Below are 26,369 nucleotides of genomic sequence, written 5' to 3'. Positions count from 1 at the left end.
CCAGTAGCGAGAAAGCCACTTGTGTCTGTGCTTTGAGGGAAATATAACTGAGGTGAGGATCAGAGTGGTCTGAAAGTGAAATGAGAAGGTCACAAATATAACTGGGGGCAAGATCATGCAGTGCTTTAAATGTAATCAATAAACAAGATTATTCTGAACTTTACAGGAGGCCAATGAAGAGATGCAAGAATAGGGGTAATATGGGACCTACAACTAGTTCTAGTTAGTTTAGCAACTGCATTTTGAACCAACTGTAGATGATTTAAAGTAGCATAGTTGAGGCCAGAGTAGAGAAAGTTACATTAATCTAGAGGGAGAAAGTGAATTAATTTTTCGATGTCTTTAAAGGTGATTTTTGCAATATTTTGTAGCTGAAGGAAACAGGATTGGACAACCTTAGTAACATGGTGATCAAAAGATACTGGTCAAAGATGACACCAAATTTTTAGCGGTAGGTTTCATGTTTGAATGAAGTGGACCAATAAACATTGACTTCATATATGTCTGTATAACATTTTGATTGTAAAATTTCAATAAATAAAATTTGTGAAAAAAGAAAAAAGTACTGGATCAAGCATCTACTGCTCGTCATTTTACTCAGCCATTACCCGAGTCCATCATAACATCTTCTATTACAGTATTACCGTATGGTACAGCAGCACAGACAGTCAAACACTAAAAAACTGCAGCGGATTGTCAACAAGGCATCCAAAATCATAGGCAACCCACCCCCCTCAGTTGAATCTCTACATACTAACTGGACTGTAAAGCGAGCAAAGATCACCTGCGACCCCTCACATCCTGCTCATCACCTCTTCCAGCTCCTTCTCTCAGGGAAGCGCTACAGGTCACTGTCAACTAAGACTACACGCTTTGCAAACAGTTTTTTTCTCCCTATCCATCAAGACTCTGAATTCCTCCCTATAGTCCCATCCTCACACACCATTGGCATAAATACCACCATTCACCTGTTATACCTGATATGTTTATTTCTGCTATCGTGTGACTGTATTGTTCATGATTTGTGGAGTGTCTGTTGTTGTACATGTATATATTGTGCTGCAGAATCAAAATGTAGCAAAAACTAATTCCACCGGTTTTGCTCGTGTGGCTAATAAAATTATTTACCTAAAAGCATATCTTCAAATCAACTTGTCTCTGCCATGTTCTCTGCTCTATACTATTATATCCATCGATTATATCTAACTATACTATGTCCTATACTCTATGTTCTCTGCTCTATACTAACGATTATATTACATGTTCTATACTCTATACTGTATTTATTATATCTATCAAATACCATGTTGCGCGCGCGCACACACCCAATACAAGTTCCTCTCACAGCTGGGGAACAGTTATTAAATAAAGGGGGGGGCACATCTTTGTTAGGACCTTGGTTTGGTATGGACCCAAGTACAGAAAAAAAATCAGACAGAAACCAGGCTTCAAACAATAATCCAGTCTTTCACTTGACAAACTCACCAGGAACAAACAAACCAGTATTTATGACTTGACAAACTAAATCAGGGGGGGAAAAATAATCCAGCCTTTATGACTTGACAAACTAAATCAGGAACAAATAACCCAGTCTTCATGACTTGAGACCCTAATGCAGGAACATGTGCTTGCACATTGTTTTTAATGACAATAAAATTGAAAATAATCCAGTCTTTATGACTTGACATACTAAACCTGGAACAAACAATAATCCAGTCTTTATGACCTGACAAACTAAACCAAGTACAAACAATAATCCAGTCTTTATGACTTGAGAAACTAAATCAGGAACAATTAATAATCCAGTCTTAATGACGAGACAAACTAAATCAGGAACAAATGTCCCCCAAAGTATTTTTGGGGGACGCTGATTTTTGTTAAAATTTGTTTGGGCACTATTTGGGTATGTGTAGTGAGGGGAGCTTGTTGCTGGTGGGTATACTGTAAGATATCACAACAACAAAGACGAACTCTTAAGTTAACAATGGCATTTCTGATGGGAAGTACCAAGCTTCTCGGAGTGACAGTTTTGGATAAAGTGTACAGATGGCTCTTTCTACATGTTAGGGTTGAGGTAGGTTTTGGGTTATAGTGGAGCGGATAAAGCCAAACGAGTGGAATTGTGCAAATTATGATACAAGCATGAAATTTGGTGCATTCTTCTCCACAGGCTTCCGATCAAATCTGTCCGATTGGCTACTTGAAAATCCAAGATGGAGGCCATTTTTCAAGATGGCTGTCAGATTAGCCTCCAAAGATGGCTTTTTTTTTTTTAATAGGTTTTGTTTTTTGGCTCGATTGATCTTGGTGTCAATTCCTATGTTTTCAAGCCTGTTGGGTTGTATTTTGGGATTTTTATATAGCAACAAATTTTATATACCAAATTAATGAGTGAGTGTGTTTTTTTTTAATTGTACTTTTCTGCAATTTAATGTTTAAGGTTAGGACTAAGGTTTAGATAAAATTGATGAATTCTTGCATTTTTTTTCCCCTTTTTACCACTCAGAACATGCTCCTTCCCTTGATGCTCCCATAAAAGGAACACTGAACGGTCACCAAAAGCACAGAGCTTGTGATTAAACCACTTCTCTGTACCTGCTTCGCACTCAGGAAGAAGCACCCCAGCTCATCATTGTGGGTGGCGGGACACACTTTAGAAAAACATTTCTCAATATGAGAACTAAAGAAATTATCCCCGAAATTAGGATGAGGTGTAGATAAACCTAACAGGTGGCTCTATATCTTTCAGTTAGCATTGGGATAAGGGTTCCATCTGCTCTGGCAGACAATCCTACAGAGCCACAGCAATACAGACTAACTCATCGCGATAGCCAAGCTATCCATGGCAATGGCATTTCTAAAGCAAATGTAGCACACTTGATAAGAATGACACTTACAAGGGCTGGTGTTTTTGTTGTTTTACTCCATCTGTCAAATAGACATTACAGAGGACACGTTTTCAGAGCATGGCTAACTATACGAACGGCAACACTCATCTGACGACTCTACCCGAATGTCCCAGAGTGCACCGCGAGAGCCAGCACTACTTCACACAGGCTAGAAGCAATTAACCTGCAGTGCCCTCCTGTGGCGAGAACCGGCTATCACAACAACACAGCAGACAATTCCCTCTTTACTAGTAGTGAGTGGTCAATGAAGGTAAGTAAAATAAAAAATAGATGGGGGGCTACTAAATCCCAAGTACCCCACACAAAGAACCGAGCTTTTCAGAGTAAAAGTTTTGCATAAAATTAACAGACAGCGCTTTCTACATGTTTCACTTGAGGTAGGGTTTGGGATTATCTGCTCAGTCAGACAATCCCACAAAAAAATACAACAGAATAACTCTTGACAGTAGCCAAGCTATCCATGACAAAGTCATTTCTGAGGGAAAGTACTGACCTTTTCTGAGTGAAACGTTTGGATAAAATTAGAAGATGGCTCACAGTCATGTTTTTTCTTCTTTTGTTTGTTTTTTCCTCCTTTCATTATGTCTCTCCTATCTTTTATTTATTTTCGGTCTGGTTGTGCTTGTTTCGTTCGCATTCTCATTTAATGTCCATGTTATTTCAAACTGAAATACTTGTTTATATGTTTTATTATTGTGAAAAAAAACTAAGAAAAAAAAGATGGCTCTTTCTACATCTTTCGGTTAGGGATGAGTTAGGCTAAGAGTTTTATCTGCTCAGGCAGACAATACCTCAGCAACAGCGACTACCTCTTCACAGTTGCCAAACTAACCATGGCAAAGACATTTCTGATGGAAAGTACAGAGCTTCATGGAGTGATAGTTTTGGATAAAATTAACAGATGGCTTTCTACACGTTTCGGTTGGGTTAGGGTAAGTGTTTTATCGGTTCAGGCAGACCATCCCACAGCAACAGAGATCAACTCTTTGCGAAAGCCGAACCAACCACAACAATGGCATTTCAGACAGAAAGTACCGAGCTTCACGGAGTGAAAAGAGAATAAAATTAACGGATGGCTCTTTCGACATGTCTTGCTTAGGGTAGGGGTTTATCAGCTCAGGCAGACAACCGCACAGAACACCACAGAGACCAACTAAGCAGTAGCCAGGCTATGCACAGCAATGTCATTTCTGATGAAAAGTGCCAAGCTTCTAGGAGTGATAGTTTCTGATAACATTAACGTATGCTCTCTCTACGCATTTCAGTTTGGTTAGGGTTTTACTTACTCAGGCAGAAAATCCCACAGCAAAAGAGACTAACTCTTCATGGTAGCAAAGCTAACCACGGCAATGGCATTTCTGATGGAAGGTACCGAGCTTCTCAGAGTGATAGTTTTGGATAAAATTAACATATGCTCTTGGTACATGTTTGGGTAGGGTACAGGTTTTACCTGTTCAGGCAGAAAATCCTACAGAATACCACTGCAAGAGAGAATACCTTCGCATACATAATCCAACCATGGCAGTGGCATTTCAGAGGAAAAGTACAGCGCTTCTCGGAGTAAAACTTTTGGATAAAATTAAGGGTTGGCTCTTTCTACATCTTTTGGTCAAGTTTGGGATAGGGTTACGGTAAGGGTTTTATCAGCTCAGGCAAATCGATCCCACAGCAACAGACACCAACTCTTCGTGGTAGCCAAGCTAACCATGGCAATGGCATTTCTGATGAAAAGTACCAAGCTTCTCGGAGTGATAGTTTCAGTTAAAATTAACGGACAACTCTTTCTACAGGTTTCACTTAAGAGTAATGGGTTTTATCTGCTCAGGCCAAAAATCCTACAGAGAATACCACTGCAACAGAGAACTTCGCTAGACAAGCTAACCACGTAAATGGCATTTCAGATGGAAAGTACAGAGCTTCTCGGAGGAACAGTCTCGGATAAAATTAACGGATGGCTCTTTCTACATGTTTCACTTAAGAGTAATGGGTTTTATCTGCTCAGGCAGACAACCCCGCAGCAATACCACAACAACAGAGACTGACTTTTTGTGGTAGTCAAGCTAACCACAGCAATAGCATTTCTGAAGGAAAGAACCCGAGTTTCTCCGAGTGAAAAGTTTTGATAAAATTAACAGGTGTGTCTTTCTACGTATTTCGGTTAGGGCTGGGTTAGTGAAAGGGTTTAATCTGCTCAGGCAAACAATCGCACAGAGAATAACTGCACGGTCACCAAACTAACCACAGCCTTCTCATTTCTGATTAAGAGTAATGAGCGTCTCGTAGTAAAGGTTTTGGATCAAATCAACGGATGGTTCTTACTACATGTTACGGTTGAGGTAGAGTTTGGGTTAGGGTAAAGTTTTACCTGCTCGAGCGGACAGTGTCCGAGTGCTGGCTTGGAGACACCCCCAATATTAGGGTTATGGGGAGATTGATGGGTTCAATTTGAATGTTTTTTCTTCTTTACAACTCATCTACCACTGTCTTGCATCTTTATTAATTTATCCCGTGTTAAACTTGAAAAATTGTTGGTGAGGTTTGGAGCATTATAAAAAAATGTTGATAACACTTTAGTATGGGGAACGTAGTCACCATTAATTAGGTGCTTATTTGCATGCAAATTAACATATTGGCTCTTAATTGGTCATTATTACATACTCATTGCCTTATTCTGCATGGCCTTATACAACCAGTGAGCCATTAACTGAGTTTTCCCTCTATAACCTCAGAATTATTGTTTATTAGTAGTACCATCTCAATATGCTCTGCTTAGTATGGACTTTATAAGGTGGTAGTACCACAAGAAGAGTTATTCTCCCTTACTAACACAATGAATATGGTCTGTTCTTACATAACAAAACTACAAGTGTTAAATTACTATAAATTAAGTTTGTTACTTAGAATATGTTCCCCATACTAAAGTGTTACCAAATTTTTTTTTAATTAAAGTTAATTGCTATGGCAGTTTGTTTTTAGGGTTAGGTTTAAATAAAATTGATAGTTTCCTCCAGTTTACCGATCAAAGCACGCTTCTTGCCTCAAAAGCACACCGCTTGTTATTAAACCACTTCTCTGTACCTGCTTCATGCTCAGGAAGAAGCACCGCAGCTCATCATCGTGGGTGGCAGAACTCACACTTGAAACATTTTACAAGAACGACAGACATTATCGCTCAAAGTATCGTCTTCTGAATCTCTTGGTTAGGGTTAAGTTTGCATAAACTTGACAGACGGGTCTTTCAGTTAAGGCTGGGATTCGGTTTTTATCTACTGAGGCAGACAATCCCACAGAGAATACCATAGCAACAGAGACCGTCTTGGCGGTTGCCAACCCAACCACAGTAATGGCATTTCAGATGGAAAGTAAGGCCTGGGATAGGTTTAATATAAGGATTTTAACTGCATAGGCAGACAGTCTCTGTTGCTGAGGTACTCTTTGGGATTGTCTTCCTTACCAGATAAAACCTTAACCGAAAGATGTAGAAAGAGCCATCCGTTAAGTTCATCCAAAACTTTCACTCGGAGGAGCTCGGTACTTTATATCAGAAATGCCATTGCTGTGGTTAGCTTGGCTACCGCCAAGGCTTAATCCCACAAACAATACCACAGCAAGAGGAGACTAATATAGCGATAGGCAAGATTTCGATGGAAATGGCATTTCTGATGGAAAGTACCGAGCTTCTTGAAATGAAAGTTTTGGATGAACTTAACGGAGGTCTCTTTATACATCTTTCGGCAAGGGTTAGCGTAGGATTAGGGTTACGATGAGGGTTTTTCCTACTCAAATGTAGTCCCACAGAGAATACCACAGCAACAGAGACTGTCTGCCTGAGCAGATAAAACTCATACTAAACCTATCACAACCAGTACATAAAGATGTAGAAAGAGCCATCCGTTAATTATATCCAAACCTAAGGCTCCGAGACAGTCAGTATTTTCCACCAAAAATACCATTGCCGTAGTTAGCTTGACTCCTGCTAAGAATTAATCCCACAAAGAACACCATAGCAACAGAGACCGTTTTGGCGGTTGCCAAGCTAACCATTGCAATGGCATTTCTGATGGAAAGTACAGAGTTTTTCGGTGTGAAGATAGGGTAAAGGTTTTACCTGCTCAGGCAGAAAATCCCACAGAAAACACCACAGCGACAGACTAATTCTTCATGTTAGCCACGTCAACCATGGCAATTTGGATGGGAAATACTAGGCTTCTCCTAGTGAAAGGTAAGATTATGGTTGAATGCCAAATGCCCAAATACTGGATAACAGATACCCCCAGGTTTAGGGTCAATTTGGAGGTTGTTTATTCTTTACAATTGATCTCCCATGGTCTTCTCTCTTGATTAGTTTATCCTGTTTTAAACTTGAAAACTTAGTGTTTTGAGCAATAAAGTGTTTTTTTTAATTGAATTGCACTTCTGCAATTGTAATTTAATGTTTTTAGGGTTAGGACTAAGGTTTAGGGATAGGTTTGGATAAAATTGATGAATTTCTACATTTTCCCCTCCTTTTTACCACACAGAACATGGTCCTTCACTTGATAACCCCATAAAAGCAACACTGAACGGTCACCAAAAGCACATAGTGAGTGATTAAACCACTTCTCTGTACCTGCTTTGCGCTCAGGGAGAAGCACCCCAGGCTCATCATCGTGGGTGAAGGGACTCACACTTTAGAAAAACATTTCTCAATATAAGAACTAAAGAAATTATCCCCGAAATTAGGATTGGATAAACTCAACTGATGGCTTAATATCTTTCAGTTACGGTTGGGCTAAGGGTTTTATCTGCTCTGGCAGACAATCCTACACAGAATACCACAGCAATAGAGACTAACTCGTCGCGGTAGCCACGCTAACCACGGTAATGGTATTTCTGATGGAAAGTACACAGCTTCTCAGAGTAAAATTTTTGCGTAAAATTAACGGACATCGCTATCTACATGTTTCGCTTGAGGTAGGGTAAGGGTTTTATCTACTCAGCCAGACAATCCCACAACAAAAGAGAATAACTCTTAGCAGTAGCCAAGCCTAACCATGCCAATGGCATTTCTGATGTAAAGTACCAAACCTCCCAGACTAAATTTTAGCTAAAATTAATGGACGGCTCTTTCTACATGTTTGTCTTAGTTGTAAGGGTTTTATCAGCTCAGGCAGACAATACCACAGCAACAGAGTCCAACTCTTCACAACAGCCAAGCTAACCACAGCAATGGCATTTCTGATGGAAAGTACCAAGCTTCTCGGAGTAAAAGTTTTGGATAACATTAATGGACGGCACCGTCTACATATTTCGCTTACTGTAAGGGTTTTATCAGCTCAGGCAGACAATCACACAGAGAACACCACAGCAACAGAGTCCAACTCTTCGTAGTAGCCAAGCTGACTACGGCAATTGCATTACTGATGGAAAGTACCAAGCTCCTCGGAGTGAAAGTTTTGGATAAAATTACTGGACGGCTCTTTCTACATGTTTCACTTAGTGTAAGGGTTTTATCTGTTCAGTCGGACAATAGCAACAGATACTAACTCTTTGTGGTAGCCAAGCAAACCAGGGCAATGGCATTACTGAAGTACCAAGATTCTCGGAGTTAAAGTTTTAGATAAAATTACTGGACAGCTCTTCCTACATATTTCGCTTAGTGTAAGGGTTTTATCAGCTCAGGCAGACAATCCCACAACAACAGAGACTAACACTTAGCAGTAGGCAAGCTAAACACAGCAATGACAATTCTGAAATAAAGTACCTAGTTTCTCTTAGTCACCATTTTGCATCAAATTAACTGATGACTTTCTTCATGTTTTGGTTGAGGTAGGGTTTGGGATTAGGTAAGGGTTTTATCTGCTCAGGCAAACAATGTCACAGCAACAGAGACTAAATCTTCTCAGTAGCAAAGCTCACCATGGGAATGGGAGCGACAGCTTTGGATCTTAACGTATGCTCTTTCTACAATGTTTTGGTTAGCATAAGGGTTTTATCAGCTCAGGCAGACAGTCGCACAGATTACCACAGCAAAAGAGACCAACTCTTTGCAGTAGCCAAGGCTAACCACGGCAATGGCATTTCTGATGGAAAGTACCAAACCTCTCGGAGTAAGTTTTAGCTAAAATTAATGGACGCCTCTTTCTACATGTTTGTCTTAGTTTTAAGGGTTTTATCAGCTCAGGCAGACAATGGCACAGAGAATACCACAGCAACAGAGTCTAACTCTTCGCAGTAGCCAAGCTAACCACAGCAATGGCATTTCTGATGGAAAGTACGAAGCTTCTCAGAATAAAAGCTTTGGATAAAATTGACGGTTTTGTCTACATGTTTCGCTTAGTTGTAAGGGTTTTATCTGCACAGGCAGACCGTCTTTGTTGCTGACCATAACCCTTCACCAACCCTGACTGAAAGATGTAGAACAAGATGGCTCTTTCTACATGTTTCGCTTAGGGTATGGGTTTTATCAGCTCAGGCAGACAATTGCACAGAGAATACCACAGCAACAGAGGCCAACTCTTCGCAGTAGCCAAACTAACCACGGCAATGGCATTTCTGATGGAAAGTACCAAGCCTCTCAGAGTGAAAGTTTTGGATAAAATTACTGAAGTGCTTTCTACATGTTTCACTTAGGGCAAGGGTTTTATCCGTTTAGTCGAACAATCCCTCAGAAATCCCACAGCAACAGAGACCAAATCTTCATCGTAGCCAAGCTAATTATGGCAATGCGGATGGAAAGTACCAAGCTTCTCGGAATGAAAGTTTTGGATAAAATTAACGGACGGCTCTTTCTACATATTTCGATTAGTGTAAGCGTTTTATCAGCTTGGGCAGTCAATCGCACAGAGAATACCACAGCAACAGAGGCTAACTCTTCACGGTAGCCAAGCTAACCACGGTAACGGCATTTATAATGCACTGAGCTTCTCAGAGTGATAGTTTTGGATAAAATTAACGGATGCCCCCTTCTACACGATTCGGTTGGGTTAGGGTACGGGATTTATCTGCTCACGCAGACAATACCACAGCAAAAGAGTAGTTCACAGTAGCCAAGCTAACGACGGCAATGGCATTTCTTATGTAAAGTCTTGAGCTTCTCAGAGTGAGTTTTGGATAAAATTAATTGCGGGATCTTTCCACACTTTTGGGTTGGGTTTTTGTTAGGGTAAGATTTTACTTGCTCAGGTAGACAATCCTACAAAGAACACCACAGCAACAGAGACTAACTCTTCACAGTAGGCAAGCGAACCATGGCAATGGCATTTCTGATGGATAATACTGACCTTCTCGGAGTGAAAGTTAAGGGTTGAATGCCCGGGCCAGCGCGTGTCACCAGAGGGCCTCCGCCAGTGCTGGCTTGGAGATACCCCCAGAATTAGGGATGTGGATAGAGTTTGATGGATTAAGGATACGGTAAATTTGGATGTTTCTTCTTTACAATTCACAACCCATCTTGATTATTTACTGACCCGTTTGATGCATCCGTATAAATCTGGATGCAACTGTGTAATTATCAGTGTAAGCCTGTATTTTATGTCAATCAGAATTCAAATCCTTACATTTGTTCTTTTCTAATAACGGGAACTCTGAGGAATCTGGAAGTATCCGAGGCAGTATTGCTGGCAAAGATAGTGTTGGCTCAATGTTTAATTGATCTACTTCAAATTCTATTGCTTTCCGTGTCATTGTCCATCCAAAGCTTTTTGTTTCCCTTCTCTCCTTTTCCCAACAAGGGACTGAAGTGTCTAGTGTTGGATGATCCTGACTATGGCCCTGTAAATTAGCCCAGTAGTTCAAGGATAACTATCCTTCTCATTTCTAGTGGCCTGTCTCCCATTTCTACCTGTAATGCTGCTGTTGGGCTTGTTTTAAATGCACCTTATCTCATTTCTTTTCCCCAATGTTGGCTGCTGACCCATACACTACACAGCCATAATCTAATACTGACCAAAATAAACCATTCTATATGGCCTTCAAAGCAGTTCCATCTGCCCCATTCACTTCCAACTAAACACCATTACATTTAGTACCTTCGTCCACTACTTTCTGAATGGATAAGCATACAATTCTTTCATCGAACCATATCCTTAAAAACTGAAAGGGTTCCACTTTTCCAATTCTTGATTACATAATTTGTTCTACTTCATTATCAGTTCTTTTCCTTGTAAAGAACATTGTTTTTGTCTTAACTGAAAATTTAAAACCCCATATATGACAACTCTACTTTCATAATAGCCCCCTGCAGTTTCTGAAGGCAGCAATCATCATCGTCAGTTTACGTGCCATTGGGAGGGCTGTCCTGGTCATTACCGATTGGCTCTCCGGTCTCCAGGCAGATTTGGAGTTTGGGTGTGTTTTTTTGGAAAAAGAAGATTCTGTAACATTATCTCTCTCCTACAGACTATGCGATTTGGGCCGTCTCAGATGACTAAACGTGGCGATATGTTTGGTCGGGGTTCTAAAAGTGGTCTTATGTTGCACTACGAGACAGGTTCAAAGATGGCCATTATTCCAGTCTTACGACCAAAGATAACCTGGGACAAAAGTCTGAGTGTCAAAGTTAGGATGACCATCTCACAATGTGACCGTTAGTACGAGCTACGTCTACTACTAACCAACTAACAGAAATTATGCACTGATCAATGCGACGCAAAATCTGAAGAGGTGGCACGTTGGCTCTCTGTATGATGAAGACTCGTCTTGTTAAGCTAGCTGGCTAGCTAATGTTAGTGTTAAGCCATGTTACTCCACGTTATGAGCTGTAACATTCTGTTTTGAAATACATTTTCTCTTGATCAATCAATTATTAATGACATTGGACATATTCACAACCATCCTGTTCACATTCCATATGTGCCCTAACTTTACAATGTTAAACCAGAGCCTGTCTGCCATTTGGAAATTCTTTGCTTAAACGTCGCATTGTTGTCATGGTGACATGTATGGCTGGAGATAGTGTTGCTGCCGAATACAAAAGTTTGGAGAACACCGGAGGATTTGATACTTGAATTTGTTTAAGATTTCTACAACTTGTCTATGCGTGCATGCCCAATGTGGGTTGCATTCAAATTAATTGGAACAAGTTGTGGGTTTGTTGGATCTTGTAATGCTACCATGGATGGCTTTCTTCAAAGGAAGCAGAGTTGTACACCCCAGCAAGCAACTGCCTTCACTGAACTAGTCCTAGTTAACCATTCATTAAAAAATACATTTTTGAATGAAGGTCTCATCTTTATCGCATGCCTAAAACAACCTCAAGCTACATTTGAAAGCAGATAGATAAGAGCCATTGAGTAACTGCGAGTCATAATCTGAATAATCAATTATTTGTATCAATAAGTTATTCGACTGTCAAAATAGTTGTTAGTTGCAGCCCTAAATGAGACAACAGTTAAGTTTAAGTTAACTTTTGTTGGTGCCTATAATACAGTAGCCTGTTTTGTTAGTCACTTCTACTGCAGTCTTTACAGTAACCCTCCTGTTAGGAGGAAGGTGCGCTGCTAGTGAAAGGCACTTGTTGAAATCTTCGGTAGACTGTGGCCACTTGCTGTTGAGCGCGCAAATAAAGTTCAGTTAAATAAGTACAGTTGTCTTATTTGAAACCAACAACTACATCAACCAAATAAGAACAACAAGTACTTGTACATTTAATAGCTGTCTGCTGCAGGGGTAGCGAGCTGTATGTGGCCATATGAAGAAGTCACTCATCTCTATACCATGAACAGAAAAGCTGGGGCAAATGGAATGTAGGCATAAGCCAGTATCAAAAATACAAATAGTTTAATCATAGCAAACAAGCCTTAAAAAGAGCTGTAATTGCTTATGTGAGATGTTTTCACTTAATTATATTCAAATTCATACCCAACTGAAAGTGAATTAGTAAATTGTGCAAAATGTGTTCAGATGAAGTTTGTTGGTTATTGCTAAGGTAGGACTACATGACAGGCTAAATCTGGCCTATTTATGATTTAATTAATATGCACTCTCCCAAAAAAATAAAAACAATTAAAGAGTACTACAACTACTTACATTTCTTGGTGACTGATTGTTGAGATCTGTGATAGAGTCTGTCATAAAGAGGTGGCCTGTGTTTGGATCTGGGTCTTCGTCCAAGTTCTTCTTTAAGAGAATGTACCATATATTTTGACAAGACCTAATCGCAAGGAACAAGACAAGGCTTACATTAATGCAAGGATATGTCAATGCATGAATTCTTTTGTTATCCATGCATCGATTATCCAAACCGCTTATCCTGCTCTCAGGGTCGCGGGGATGCTGGAACCTATAAATTAGATATGTATACATTGGCATTTTTATAGTGCTTCCCTTTTGTACACACGTCAACCATACAATCATAAAACTAAACGCCAAATAACTGAACAATTGCAGCTCAAAACTCAGTTACATTTATTCATACAGAGAGCAGTTTTTAATTACCTTTCTTGTGGGCTGTCCCTTCTGTGAGGGTGTTGAGTCCATCAATTCCGGCACCTGCAAATTAAATACAACCATCTTTATGCAGGAGCATTAGCAATTTGCTAGTCCAGGTAGGCTGACACTCGGATAGAAACATATTGCACCAAGAAAACCTCATCAACTACACTTCAGCACATACAGATAGTGTGCGTTTCTGGACAATAGAGGGCACTCCATCCTCCCCCAATACTCACAGCAGGATGAAAGTTTTCCTTGCTTCCCTGCCATTTATATTAGCGTATTCTCAGTGTGTGCTGCATCAGGTTGGATGAAATATAAAACCTTTAAACTGCTTTAAAAATGTTTAGCAGGTAGTGAGTGCTGCTCAGTGCTTGCTAGGTCACGAAATTAAAACAATAAAAAAACGGTTGTTAGCCAGTTTATTAGACATTGACAACAATTTGCTCCTGTGCAATCACAAAACTTCCACTCAATCAAGGTAGAGCCAGAGGGGTGTCTGGGGTGGCACTGGACACCCGACAGGCCAGCCCAGATGCCATCCTAAAACTTCATTCGCAGTTTGATGCCGATTGACATTTCATCTCTTCTTGAAAGAAGCGTTTATTTTGACATCCAACACTGCTTTTCAAAAAAATCGAGGATGAGAAAATATTTCCACAGCTCACGAGTTACGCAAGCGACTGACAACTATGGCAGACCTACGGCGAAAGCACCATTTTGAAGTAAGTTTTACCATCGAGTTTAGGTTTCCTGAACAACTTTTATGAAAGTTGAGTGGCTGTGTAGATGCATACTGGCCATTTGACTCCATAACAGAGTTAATCAGCTGAGAGAGCTAGGTTCCCAGTTTAGCCTAACATTATGTTTACATCTGCGCTAGTAATACACACCATGCATAGACAGCGAACTGTTCTAAGTTACAATAAACAAGTGTTTAGATAATTAATACAACCAAGTGTTGAGCAAGTTAACATTTAGCAACCTGAAATCCATCAACTCAGATTTTTGTTCTTGAACTCGAAACGAACAATTAATCTGTTAACATTACCACAATTTGCAGATGGCCTGTTTGCCATCGTAAGGTATAGGAAATTATAGCTACTTGTTGAGAAATTATGTTTTTCAATAAAAACAAACCTTGCAATAATTGCAGGGAACATTGTTTAAGTTGTAACCTTGGTGGGCACCAAAATTATTTTTCTTTTTCCAAGTCCATTTCTGCTTGATAATATTTTGTACAAGCACATCTTGTGTTTTCACAAAACAAAAAACATTGACTTGGGAATCAGAGAGGTCTGTACAAGTTGGTCATACCTGGTACATCAAATTGCAGTGTTCATTTGTAAATTTACTTCCATAAATAAGCTATGCAAATTATGTCACACACAAATGCCATCTTATCTCCTTGGTGCTCAAGCTTTATTTCCTGAAAATATTTTGGATGTTCAACACTTGGACCCAGATTATATATTCATGAAAACAGAGTGACCCCAGTCTAGTATATTATATTAGTATAGCAGTGTGTGTGTGACAAAGAAATTGAGCTGCAGTTCTGGAAGTAGAGACACTGGCTACTCCTAGTATGTTAAAGAATTCTAGTGAAGTAACCCTAGCGGACCACACTGTGCCACATTGAAGCACTTCGGGCTAAGTGAATTATCACTTCAACCTCTAATCAGCAATCACAGGATTCATTCATACTCGTTAAATGCCAGGTTAGGGTTATACACTAGTTTTCTGTCATTGTCTGCGGACCTCCTGAATTAGCCTTGGCCAATCCCTGTATAAAACTCTAGCACAACTACTGGGTGGATCTTCTACATTTCATGCAACAAAAGTGCCTGTAGCAACAAGAACTACCTTTGCCGATTTTTTTTTTTAGGGTTGATACAAAGGGTAGTAGTGGTGCTTGACTCAGGACTAGATGTCGCAGCCCCACATGGAACGTTAAAAGGGGGGGGAACAGAAAAAGTCATTTTTTTTATAAATTTTTGATTTTTCCCTTTTTTCTCCCAATTTAGTGGCCAATCGATGCCTATTTTAATTCAAACACCCACCCTCGTACTGCATGCGTTCGCCAACTGCATCTCTCCGGCCGGCAGTCTCGAAGGAGACCGCCTCCCCACTTTCGTGACAAGGCGACTCCAGGCCGAACCACTATTTTTTCCGACACAAGCCGACTCCGCTCCCCTCCCGAAGACAGCGTCGCCAATGATTGCTGCTTCATCGAGTCCGGCCATAGTCGGATCTGACGAGACCGGGGCGCAAACCCCCGTGGGCGACTGCATCAACACAAAGCCGATGTTTAGACCGCTACATCACCGCGGACCCCAGAAAATTATTTTAAAGGAAAACAATAAGATAGTGTTTAAAGCACGGTACAGCCAGGGGCTAACAAAGCTAGGAGATTTATTCGATGGCCAGACTTCACTATTCTTTCAGTGTTAGACAAAATGATGCCTGGGGCGCAGTTTGGTGTAACACATTTAATTTAGTAGGGAAACTGTAGAAAATACAAAATATTAGAGCACTGAATCTTTCTGTAGCGGTCTTATCACTCCCATCATGTACTGACAAAGTTTCTAGAATCAGCAACCTACTGATGATTCTCAAAATACAATCAACTAACATCAATATATAATCAACCATCAATACCATCATTTAACTCATACAATACACAATTCTACCTTCCTAGTACAAAGTTGACTACTCTTCAATTACAATGTCCATATTAACCCATCTTTCATTTACAGATTAAGATCTTTCTTACAGGACTCCAGTAGAGTATAAAGATTAAATTTCCCTCCCCTTACAAGTTTAGGTAAATAACGTCCATTGTTTGTTAATTTATAATCTATAGTTCACAAAAAAAGTATTCTATAAGTTACATACACAATATAGTGTATTGTTCATTACAGACTGTATACCTGTTTTACTGTTCCAACATATCCTGAAATATCTTAGAAGGTTGGTACCATTGCATTAAAGAGGTAGATTAAACATACGCCAACATTAATCAAACGATTCTTATTTTGAAAACAAGTATACTTATCTTTTAAGAATAGCAGATAAACTCTTAAGAATAACATGTCTATTCAAAAAGAGCTGCGTTTACTTCATCTGATACACCCTGTTCTTACTACATGAATACTATACCTGCACTCTAACGAGGTCGGACTAAGGTCCGGAGTAGTTCACAAAATTAGAAAGGCTACATCCATCGACCCATTACTACACGTAGTCACATTAATCCATTACGTGTTTTATCTATTGTTACCAATCTATTATCACATTAATATATTCTTTATTGTTAATCCACATGAGCTTAAAGATGACAGGCTGATTCACTAGCTGCCGATATGTTAAGATTAAGTCGCCATTCTACTAGCACCAGTACGTATAGCACGCGGTGTCTCCCACCTCGTGGTGACCGTAAACTAGGCTAGCTACTTCAGTGTTTTACTGTAGTCCAAGCTAGCGGTTAGCCAAGCTAGAACCTCATAAATGAACGACAAATCGTCTTCGGATAATTAAGCTAATCAGCGATCTAGCACCGATTATAATAAGACACACAAAGGCTTCTATCACAGTCGCTGCATATTATCTCGTCTTTTGTGAATACAACATTTACGTGACTCGTTCCGTCAGCGGTCGCCATTTTACTGCTGTCGCTAGTCTAACGTCGTCAGGCTAAAATACGGTCGAACTCGACATTTCCTTGCTTAATGATTACCGTTACTATTCACTCGAGTGTACAACATCATTACATTTATTAGACCGATAATCATGATCAACCTACTTGTAGAAAAGTATCAGATACAAAGCCCTCCGCTTTGTATTGATCACGCCGTGACTTCAGCGCTTTCTGCGTAGCGACTTGAACATTGCGAGGTGGACTCTGGACTGGCCGAATCACTGCATCCAACTCAAAATGCACCTCATCTGGCACGGAGTCAACTGGGGAAGTGAAAACACCTTGGTATTTGCCAACCAGTGTGTTCTCAGTCAGATGGAATGGTGAAATGCATGAGCCCAACGCACTCACAGATGGACCGTCAGAGCAATGGCTGCTGGCTGGCCTCAACCAGAGCCCTAGAAAGAGAGTTACGTTAACTCCGTAGACGTCAATGGGCCAATTATTTAACAGCAATGGCGGATCGTGGGAGCCCCGGATAGTTCCAAACAGTGCGCATAGAATAATTTCAGGTTGGAATATATCTATATAAAAAAAAAATCATCGCGGCTAAGCAGTTCATTTAAATGACCCGCCAAGCTTTGTTTGGAACTATTCAACGGCTACATGAACCACGTGATCCTCGCGTTCTGACCCCTCATTGACGTAACTCTTTCTAGGGCTCTGGCCTCAACTACCTCGAAATCTATAGTGCATCTGTGGTAGCGCACAACACACCGTCACCAACAGGCCTATGGAGGGCAACAACTGGTCTGAGTAGAGTCTGGTGCTACTTGGCGTGAGATGGTCTGGGAGCAATCCGCATTTTGTGCTTGAAACTCGTGACATTACACATGTGGTTCTTGAATCGAGTTGACATTGCTGCTTCTAGTTGAAGAGTGAAACCACTGTTCCCTTTCCTCCCCGTTACATTGCCCGTCAAAAGGTCCAGGGGAAGTAACAAAGGAAAAGTATCCCGGGGGAATAAGAAAGGTGGTAGGCAGAACCAAGTTTAAAAATAAACAAGTTTATTAACAAAAATACTAACCATAAGCAAATATATGCAACAACAGATCAACTTAAGACGCTGTCTTAACTAACCAGGGTTAGGTAGCAAATAGAATAACGCAGATTCCGCTGTCCCGGAATGTGCAAAATGGTTAGCCGTGCCACAGGCTCTGCACGCCTTACCACCCCCCCTCCAAGTCTGTTGGATTTACTTTTTTTTTTTTTTTTAAAAAGGATATCGATTGCGCATAAAGTTCACTAAAATGTTCCAAAAAATTAAATTCTTATTCGCCTAACAAACTTGGCTTTGTTTATTGAAAGCATTTTTCATGTTCAGGTTTTGTTTAAAAACATGTTTTGTCGTTTTCTCGGTCTCGAGACCATGTAAATAATTGCGATGGAGGCCTCATTTAGCTTTTGTTGGTGTTAATGAATCACCGTTGTCCACTGCTTCTCGCAGCACCAGCGACAAGCTTTCATCATCCACAAACTGAATTAGCTCCGCATACTCCGCGGCATGTCTCTCCTCGTCTCCTGCGCTTCCTCATTTAAAACGGTGTCCTTTAGAACTTGCAGCCGAAGACCGCCTAAAGTGTTCGTCTCTCACGGTTCAACATTCTTGGCACCTCCGTCAAAAACTAGCCGAGACCAGCGGCTACTCGACTCGGCGTCTCGCCTACTCATGACATGGTGCTAGCATAGCATGCTAACTCTCAGACACGCTGTACGACGCGGCATTTGTCTCGGTGGTAATTGCCTCGGTGGCAACTCCGGGGCCGGCCGTTCGTGAGAAGTCTAAACCCTAGCCGGCCCGGCAGACCTCACTTCATGGGAAATTGCGCGGTGAACCCGGGAGTTAATCATAAAATATGGACACAGACTCCGGCCCTGACTGACACCACTGAAATAATGTTTTCTTGAATGACCACAGAAGACCCGGGTGCGTCTCTTGGGAGTGGTGATTGTTTGCTGGGTGGTAGAATGCAATATGTGTAGGTGTTAGTGGGAGGTTTTTGTATATATTTTTTTTATATACGACCACCAGCTAGCGAGTCTACTCACACTCGTACTGCACAAGCAATAAAACAGCAAGTGAAATTGTTTCTTTTGTACAGCATTAACTACCAAACGTGTAAGACAATCAATAACGTTGTTTGACAGAAAAAGAAAACTTACCAGGGTCACACGGCGATGTAGCGTCCGATTTATGCATCGCTTCTAGCATTGCGGTCGCTGGTCCTAGCTCGCAGAGCAGTACGAACCGGGATGTGGTTTGCGGAGCCCATATTGTAGCCAGTTCGCAGGATCACAATGACGAAGGACCCACAAAGCAGACTGACACAGATAGCAAAAGCTCCAAAAAGGTTTAACCGGGCAAAAAGGTCGGTACGCGGCAACCAGCCAGAGGCGTCAGGCTCTTCTCCGGGGTAAAGACGAACTGACAGCATGAGGGAGAAAGACGTGGCTTAAATACACACATGGGGAGATGATGACACACAGGTGCAACACATTAGGGCGGGGCCGGTGATCACACAGGAGGGAAACTTGACAGGAAGTGGCATCTGAAATGAATACCACAATAAAACAGGAAACACTGGGAAATATGAAAAACTCATAAAACATGAGCTAGGATGTGGAGCGGGTCATGACAGTCTGAAATGTTGCTTTGGATGTGTTGTGACAGTTGTAGACCACAATGATCATGTACTGCTTGATAACTTTGGATTTATAATGCGGTGCTTTAAAACAGGTAATGTACCAGTGGTGTAAATCAAATGCGCTTGTTACGTCTCCACTTCCGCTAACTGCTGCGCCGCGTTATGTTAATGTAGGGTAGTAATGTAAATCCGCCACAGGGTGGCACTGTTACGCTGTATGTTCCCCCGGGAATGCCGCAAATGGCGATGTTTGTCCCTTTTGCAACACCGTACCCCCAAGTCTTGTCCCGGGCAAAAGGCTACGTTGATCACATGTCTTTTTTTTTGTTTCTTCTGCCGGAAGCTGAGAGTATGATGAGGCCAGCGGTCAGCTGATTGATGAGAGGTGAAGTGTAAGCGAGTGCCAGTAAAGTGTCCAGGTCTCAGCCACGATCCCAAGCCTCCGCCTCTTTCCTTTTCCACGCAAACATCATACTACAACAAACACAACGCAGAGTCCCAGGGCGTGTCGGGAGACGACGGCCGAACGCAAAGTGCGGGTAACATCATGGTGCCGTGACCCGGATCGTGGTGCTTCGAGATCCAAGGACATACAGAGACTCGCGTCCTCGCCTTTGCTGCTGCATTGAACTGCGTTACCTTCAGTGACTGGACAGTGTGGTGGACTGAACTACTGTCATCGGCGCTGCAGCATTGGCAAGATACTCACCTCTTCAAATATCCTTTAAAGACTGTTGAAAGCTTGCTATATCCATTTGAGGACTTTTTATGATATTTCGATAAACTTAACTGTTATTTGAGTTGTGTAAAAGTGTGCTATGTGAGATCCTGCTATAGGAACACTGTGTTTAACATTATGCTGATATATATCATTCATAATTTTTTGGTTTTGGTTAAGGGTTGTGTATTGACCATCTGATTTTGACTCAAGTTTAATGTGAGTTTTGAGTTGATGGTGATTATTGTTTTTTGATATATTTACTGGAAAAAAGGGAGATTTTGCATACACAGCTAAACTTATTCTGTGAACACAGTGAATCATTAATAGTCATCTGTTTTGACGCCAACAGTTACACCAGTCATAGTGATTTAGAAAAAAATATATCAAAATGTTCAGTGACTATGCAGATTATCAGTCAAAGCAAGAAGGTGCCTCTGCTGCCACACTGGGTTTCCAACTGCCCCCGATGCACACAGCCAGCCACAACTGTGACACTCCAGCCCAGACACAACCCCACCTTTCAAGCAAGGGCGTAACAACCACCAGTGCTGCAAATCAACAGCAATCAGTGAGGCCATACTACATCGCTAACCGCTAGACTAAAGGGTCAGACCCTTTAGTCTAGCGGTTAGCGATGTCTTCTTATCCATGCACGTTACAATATATTTTTTTTTGTAAGGTATAGTCTGTGATTTGTTTGAGAACTTTTTGCTGTTAAAATCGGAATACTTAGGCCTACATAAACATAAACATGCTGTTTAATAGTTTATTTGCTGCTATGTTTGCCACCCAAGGACACACGATCAGTCACACACTGAGAAAGTAAGTGTGGTGCCAATCTTTTGGGCAGTTCGCTGCCCCCCTCTTTAACTCTGCCACAGGTATGATCTCTCCGGGCTCTTTTAGGAGGTCGTCCAGTGATCAATGCCCATCTGCCTCCAAGTGGTACCTTCCGTCGAACCACAGCTGTAGGTTGCACACCAGTTGCTGTGCTCATTTGCAGGCATTTCCTTGCCTGCATTTTTAGTAGTTTGGCTGAAGTGGCTGCACTACTTGGTTTTCCAAACGTGGACAACGGTGAAATCAGCGCACTCTCGGGCATAACCTTCTCATAAGAGGAGACAAGAGATTTTATAGGTGCCTGGAATGTTTCATCCTGTCTCAATTTCAACAACAGCCCCTCAAACATACTTTTGAGGCGATCCTCAAGATGCTCTCTTTGACTGGCTGATCCTTCCCCAGGTGCAGCCCAGGACCCAAGCCACACGACCAGCATCATCAGTTAAAAACATTTTTTAAATTAAAAAAATTTATGTGAGGAGAGGAAGGGCAGGCAGCATCCAAATGGCGACCACCATCACCAAGGAGACCTGGGAGGAGAACCGACTGCACGTGCACGCAAGAGAGACTCATATGACACCATTCAAACACAGAAAAAGAGAAAGGAGAAGACATCATTCAGAGAGAGAGAAAAAGACATGTTAGAGAAGAGAACAGTTTGCAATAGTCATTAGTCATAATCAATTAAGTCATCAAGTAGTCATAATTTATACTCTGTAATCTATACTCGATAATCTCGTCGGCAGAACAGTGGTTGGTAAATTCATTGAGACAAAAAACCGACCTGCCATCCAGTACAGGTTGTGAAGCACACAACTTAAAGGCAACTAATTGTAAGCTAAGGCAAAAAGATGAGTTTTAAGTTTGGATTTAAAGGACTCAACAGACTCCGATAGTCTGATGGCAGCAGACAGGTTATTCCACAACAATGGAGCCCTGCCACAAGCTGACTTCTTTTTAACTTTGGGTACACACAGGGGCCCTGTATTTTGAGAACAAAGAGCTCGAGATGGCATGTAAGGTTTAAGGAGATCAGACAAGTAAGGTGGGGCAAGCCCATTTAGGATTTTACAAGTCAGCAGAAGCACGTTGTATTCTGATCTAACATGGATAGGAAGCCAATGAAGGGAGGCAAGAATTGGTGTAATATGGTCAAATTTCCTAGTTTTAGTTAGGATTCTAGCAGCAGCATTCTGAACCATCAGAACACTTTTAGTACTAGAACGTGGCAGACCTGAGAACAGAACATTACAGTAATCGAGTCTGGATGAAACAAATGCATGTATTAGAGTCTCTGCGTCAGCCATGGAGAGAAAAGACCGAATTTTAGCTATGTTACGTAAGTGAAAAAAGGCAGTCTTGGTGATTTTTTTTAATGTGCTTAACAAATGAAAGGCTGGGATCAAACGTAACACCAAGATTTTTGGGTGCCAAGCCACAGAGTTATCGCTACTTGACCAAATTGGTGTCTGTCTAGCAGGGCCAATGACCAGCATCTCGGTTTTATCTGAATTTAAAAGCAGAACATTAAGTGACATCCAGTTTTTCACAGTAGCCAAGCAGGCCTCTTAAGTTCGTGATTTGAGTATGATCATCAGCCCTGATAGGCACATAAAACTGAGTATCATCAGCATAGCAATGGAAATTTATTCCATAACTGCATATAATTTGGCCAAGAGGTGTAATGTACAGAGAGAAAAGTAGAGGGCCAAGAACTGAGCCCTGAGGCACACCGTATTTAATTTCAGAAAATGTTTATATAATATTATTATAGCAGACACAATGTGTTCTTCCATATAGGTAAGACTTCAGCCAAGAGAGAGCTAAGCCAGAGACACCAAAATTACAATTTAATCTATCTAAAAGTATACAGTGATCAATGGTGTCAAAGGCTGCACTGAGGTCCAGTAGTAGAAGCACAGAAGTGGAATCAGAGTCGATAGCTAGTAAGAGATCATTTGCCACTCTGGTCAGAGCAGTTTCACTGGAATGACAGGGCCTGAAAGCTGACTGAAAAGGTTCATATAGATGGTTGTCTTTTATATGGGTCCAAAGTTGTTGATAAACAACTCTCTCTAGTACTTTAGAGAAGAATGGAAGATTAGAGACTGGTCGATAGTTATTAAGAGACCCTGGATCAAGGTGCGGTTTTTTAAGTAGAGGTTTAACCACAGCTGTCTTAAAACTGCTGGGAACAATGCCAGCAGTAAGAGATAAATTAACGATGTCTGGGATTGTAGGTCCAAAAAAAGGCCAGAGGTCTTTAAAAAGTTTTGCTGGTAAGGGATCAAGTAGGCAAGCAGTTGATTTAGAAGCTGACACGAACTTAGTCAAAGTATCAAGAGAGATAATCTCAAAAGCTGTAATAACTGGAACTGTCAGTGACTCATTATGTAGATATGAAAATAGTAAGACAGGATCTGCAGGAGTAGATGGAGTTGAAGAACTCATTTTGTCCAAGATCTCATCAACCTTATTGCAGAAAAAATCTAGAAATTCATGGGCTGTGAATGGTGAGCAGCTAATAGACGGCTGCTTTTAGTAAGTTTAGATACAGTGTCAAAGAGAAATCTGGGGTTATGTTTATTAATATTCATTAAGTGAGAGAGATACGATGTTTTTGCAGTAGATAAAGCACGCTTGTATTTCAATAAACACTCGTGCCACGATAGGTAAAAAACTTCCAATTTTGATTTTCGCCATTTACAGTCAAGTCTCCTGCAGGTCCGCTTAAGAGCATGTGTCTCATCATTCAACCAGGGTGTAGGCCTCTTTAGTTGCCTAGCTCTGGTAGTGAGAGGTGCAACTGAATAGAAGAGACTAGAGAGGGCCACATTTAAGTCACTAGTGATATTTTCAACAGAGTCATTTAACCACAGTGAAAGGAGCCAAGACTTCAGGCAGCTGCTGGCCAAATGCAGCTACACTGGAGGGACCAATATGGCGAGTGGCAGTTACATCTGTGCTGACAATAACTGGACAGGCCAATAATGCTTCAAATTTGATGAGAAAAGGATCTGACAGCAGATGTGGTTGGTAAGAAATTCAGATCAGAAACAGCTATTCCTTTAGATAAAACCAAATCAAGGGTGTTACCACTGCACTGAGTCGACTCTTGAACAAACTGAGTGAACCCAAAAGTATCAACTAGTGCCAGAAAGGCTATACTTAGAGGATCAGCAGCCTTATTCAGATGAATATTGAAATCACCTAGAATTAGAATCTCATCACAGTGCGTAACAAAGCCTGAGACAAATTCTCCAAATTCTTCAAGAAATAACGAGTAACAGCCAGGAGGCCGGCAGAGTATCACAATTTGGACTGAGCCGAGTCTATTCATGGCTGAGGGAGATGGACCAAGAACAAGAGACTCAAAACACTGGAATTTAGATTCAAGTCTAGAAGTCAGATTGAAAATAGATTTATATATTAAGGCAACACCCCCACCTTGTTTATTAGCCCGAGCTACATGGGCATAAGTATAGTCAGGTGGGGAAGCTTCATTTAAGGGAAGGAAAACATTTGGTTTCAGCCATGTTTCACATAACCTAATCATATCAAAACTATGTTCAAGAATCAGATCATTTATTAGTAAGGCTTTGGTAGACAGTGATCTGATATTTACAAAAATTTAAGCATCTTGTGGAAGTGATCAGTAGTAGGCAGAGCTTTAGAGCTACCAATAGGTGAAAGATTAATTGGAATTAGACACCTTGTTGAGAGTTTTGGCCACCAACGCTTTGGACGATATGTGGTCACATTCTTGATAACGTTAGCTGTTTGGTTTTGTAGATTATTAGGTACTTTGTCACACATCTCACCACTACAAGTGGTAGGAATAATTACTAGATTATTGTGATTCACACATTTAGGAGAGGAGAGCTTGAGAGCAATACAGCAGGGCAGGGAGACAGTCTCAATGTTATAGACCAAGCTATCAGGCTGATAATCTACACTATGAGAAATTCCCTGACTAACATTAATTAAACTACTTGACTCCACATCCGCACTAGATTTAAACCTAGCAGGCTCTCTAATCACCTGCAACCCGCTGAAGGTTAAGTCCTTAGTGTCAAACTAAACGTAAACAACTATCTATATTGCTAGACAAAAGAGCGGTGCCGTCCCCAGTAGGGTGAATGCCGTCCGCTTTCAACAGGTAAGGGCGGCCCCAGAAAGAAGGCCAGTTATCAACGAAGCCGAATCCCTGCTCATTACAGTAACGAGCCAGCCAGCTGTTCATTGAGGTGAGCCTACTGTACATCTCATCATTACCCCTCACAGGTAAGGGACCAGAGACAATTAATCGATGCCGACATCTTTCTAGCAAACTCAAGCACTCTGACTAGGCTGGCTTTTGTGATCTCTGATTGCTTCATCCTAGCATTATTGGTGCCAACATGAATAACAATGTTGCTGAAAGTAGTGGTGCTGTGTGCCTGGGTTCCCCAACTCTCCCTCCGTGATGCCAGCACCCTAAGATTATCCTCTATGTCGGAGACTCTGGCCCCGGGTAAACAGTGAACCAAGGCTGGCGAAGCTAATCTAACATTGCGGGTAATGGAGTCTCCTATCACTAGTGTGCGTTGCTTTACTCTGTCGACAGAAAGGGGAGACGCACGATGGCCCGTAGGACTACCAACAGGGCTGGTGAGTGGTGAAAACCGGTTTGCAGTCAGGAGAGGTGACTGAAGACCAGGCCACATGACCGATGGCTTGCTCTTTCGAGCCTTCCCACGCCGGTAAACAAAGACAAACTCCTCCGCATCTGCACATAAAGCTGAGCTAGTGCTAACAATATCAGGTCTGCTGTCAGGCCCGGGGCTAAGGCTATCTGGAGTGCCCGTCACATCTCACGTAATCCTAGCCGAAAGCAGCTGCTCTAACTCACGGACACGTCTCTCTAGTAGAGACAACCTATCTGTAACTACGGAGCAGTCACCACAAACCATCGTTTTAACGAGACTGCTTTTACTGCGAATGTAATAGAGCTAACTGGTAAGCTAGGCTAAGCTCAAAGCTAGTAACAAACTGGGAACAAGAAGCTACCTACTAAACACAAGATTTGTATAAGAAAGAAACTAGAGAATCTAGCGATAAGTGAACTAAGCACAGAAACTAGCTAAATCCGAACAAAAAGAGGA

At 41.3% G+C, this 26,369-nt stretch overlaps 2 non-coding genes and 1 pseudogene across 2 annotated transcripts; all 3 read right to left on the bottom strand.

The window, feature by feature from the left end:
• Window positions 1–2,497: 2,497 nt before the first annotated feature.
• Window positions 2,498–2,708, bottom strand: LOC130114820 (small nucleolar RNA U3). Its single transcript, XR_008810431.1, has one exon. It is a non-coding gene; the product is annotated as a small nucleolar RNA U3 (small nucleolar RNA).
• A 3,215-nt stretch (window positions 2,709–5,923) lies between these two features.
• LOC130114849 (small nucleolar RNA U3) lies at window positions 5,924–6,096 on the bottom strand (annotated as a pseudogene).
• A 1,324-nt stretch (window positions 6,097–7,420) lies between these two features.
• LOC130114832 (small nucleolar RNA U3) lies at window positions 7,421–7,635 on the bottom strand. Its single transcript, XR_008810442.1, has one exon. It is a non-coding gene; the product is annotated as a small nucleolar RNA U3 (small nucleolar RNA).
• Window positions 7,636–26,369: the final 18,734 nt, after the last annotated feature.

Source organism: Lampris incognitus, chromosome 6 (genome assembly GCF_029633865.1).
Source record: "Lampris incognitus isolate fLamInc1 chromosome 6, fLamInc1.hap2, whole genome shotgun sequence".
NCBI lineage: Eukaryota > Metazoa > Chordata > Actinopteri > Lampriformes > Lampridae > Lampris > Lampris incognitus.
Note: the sequence above shows the minus strand (reverse complement) of the source record. Positions and strands in the feature narration are given on the sequence as shown.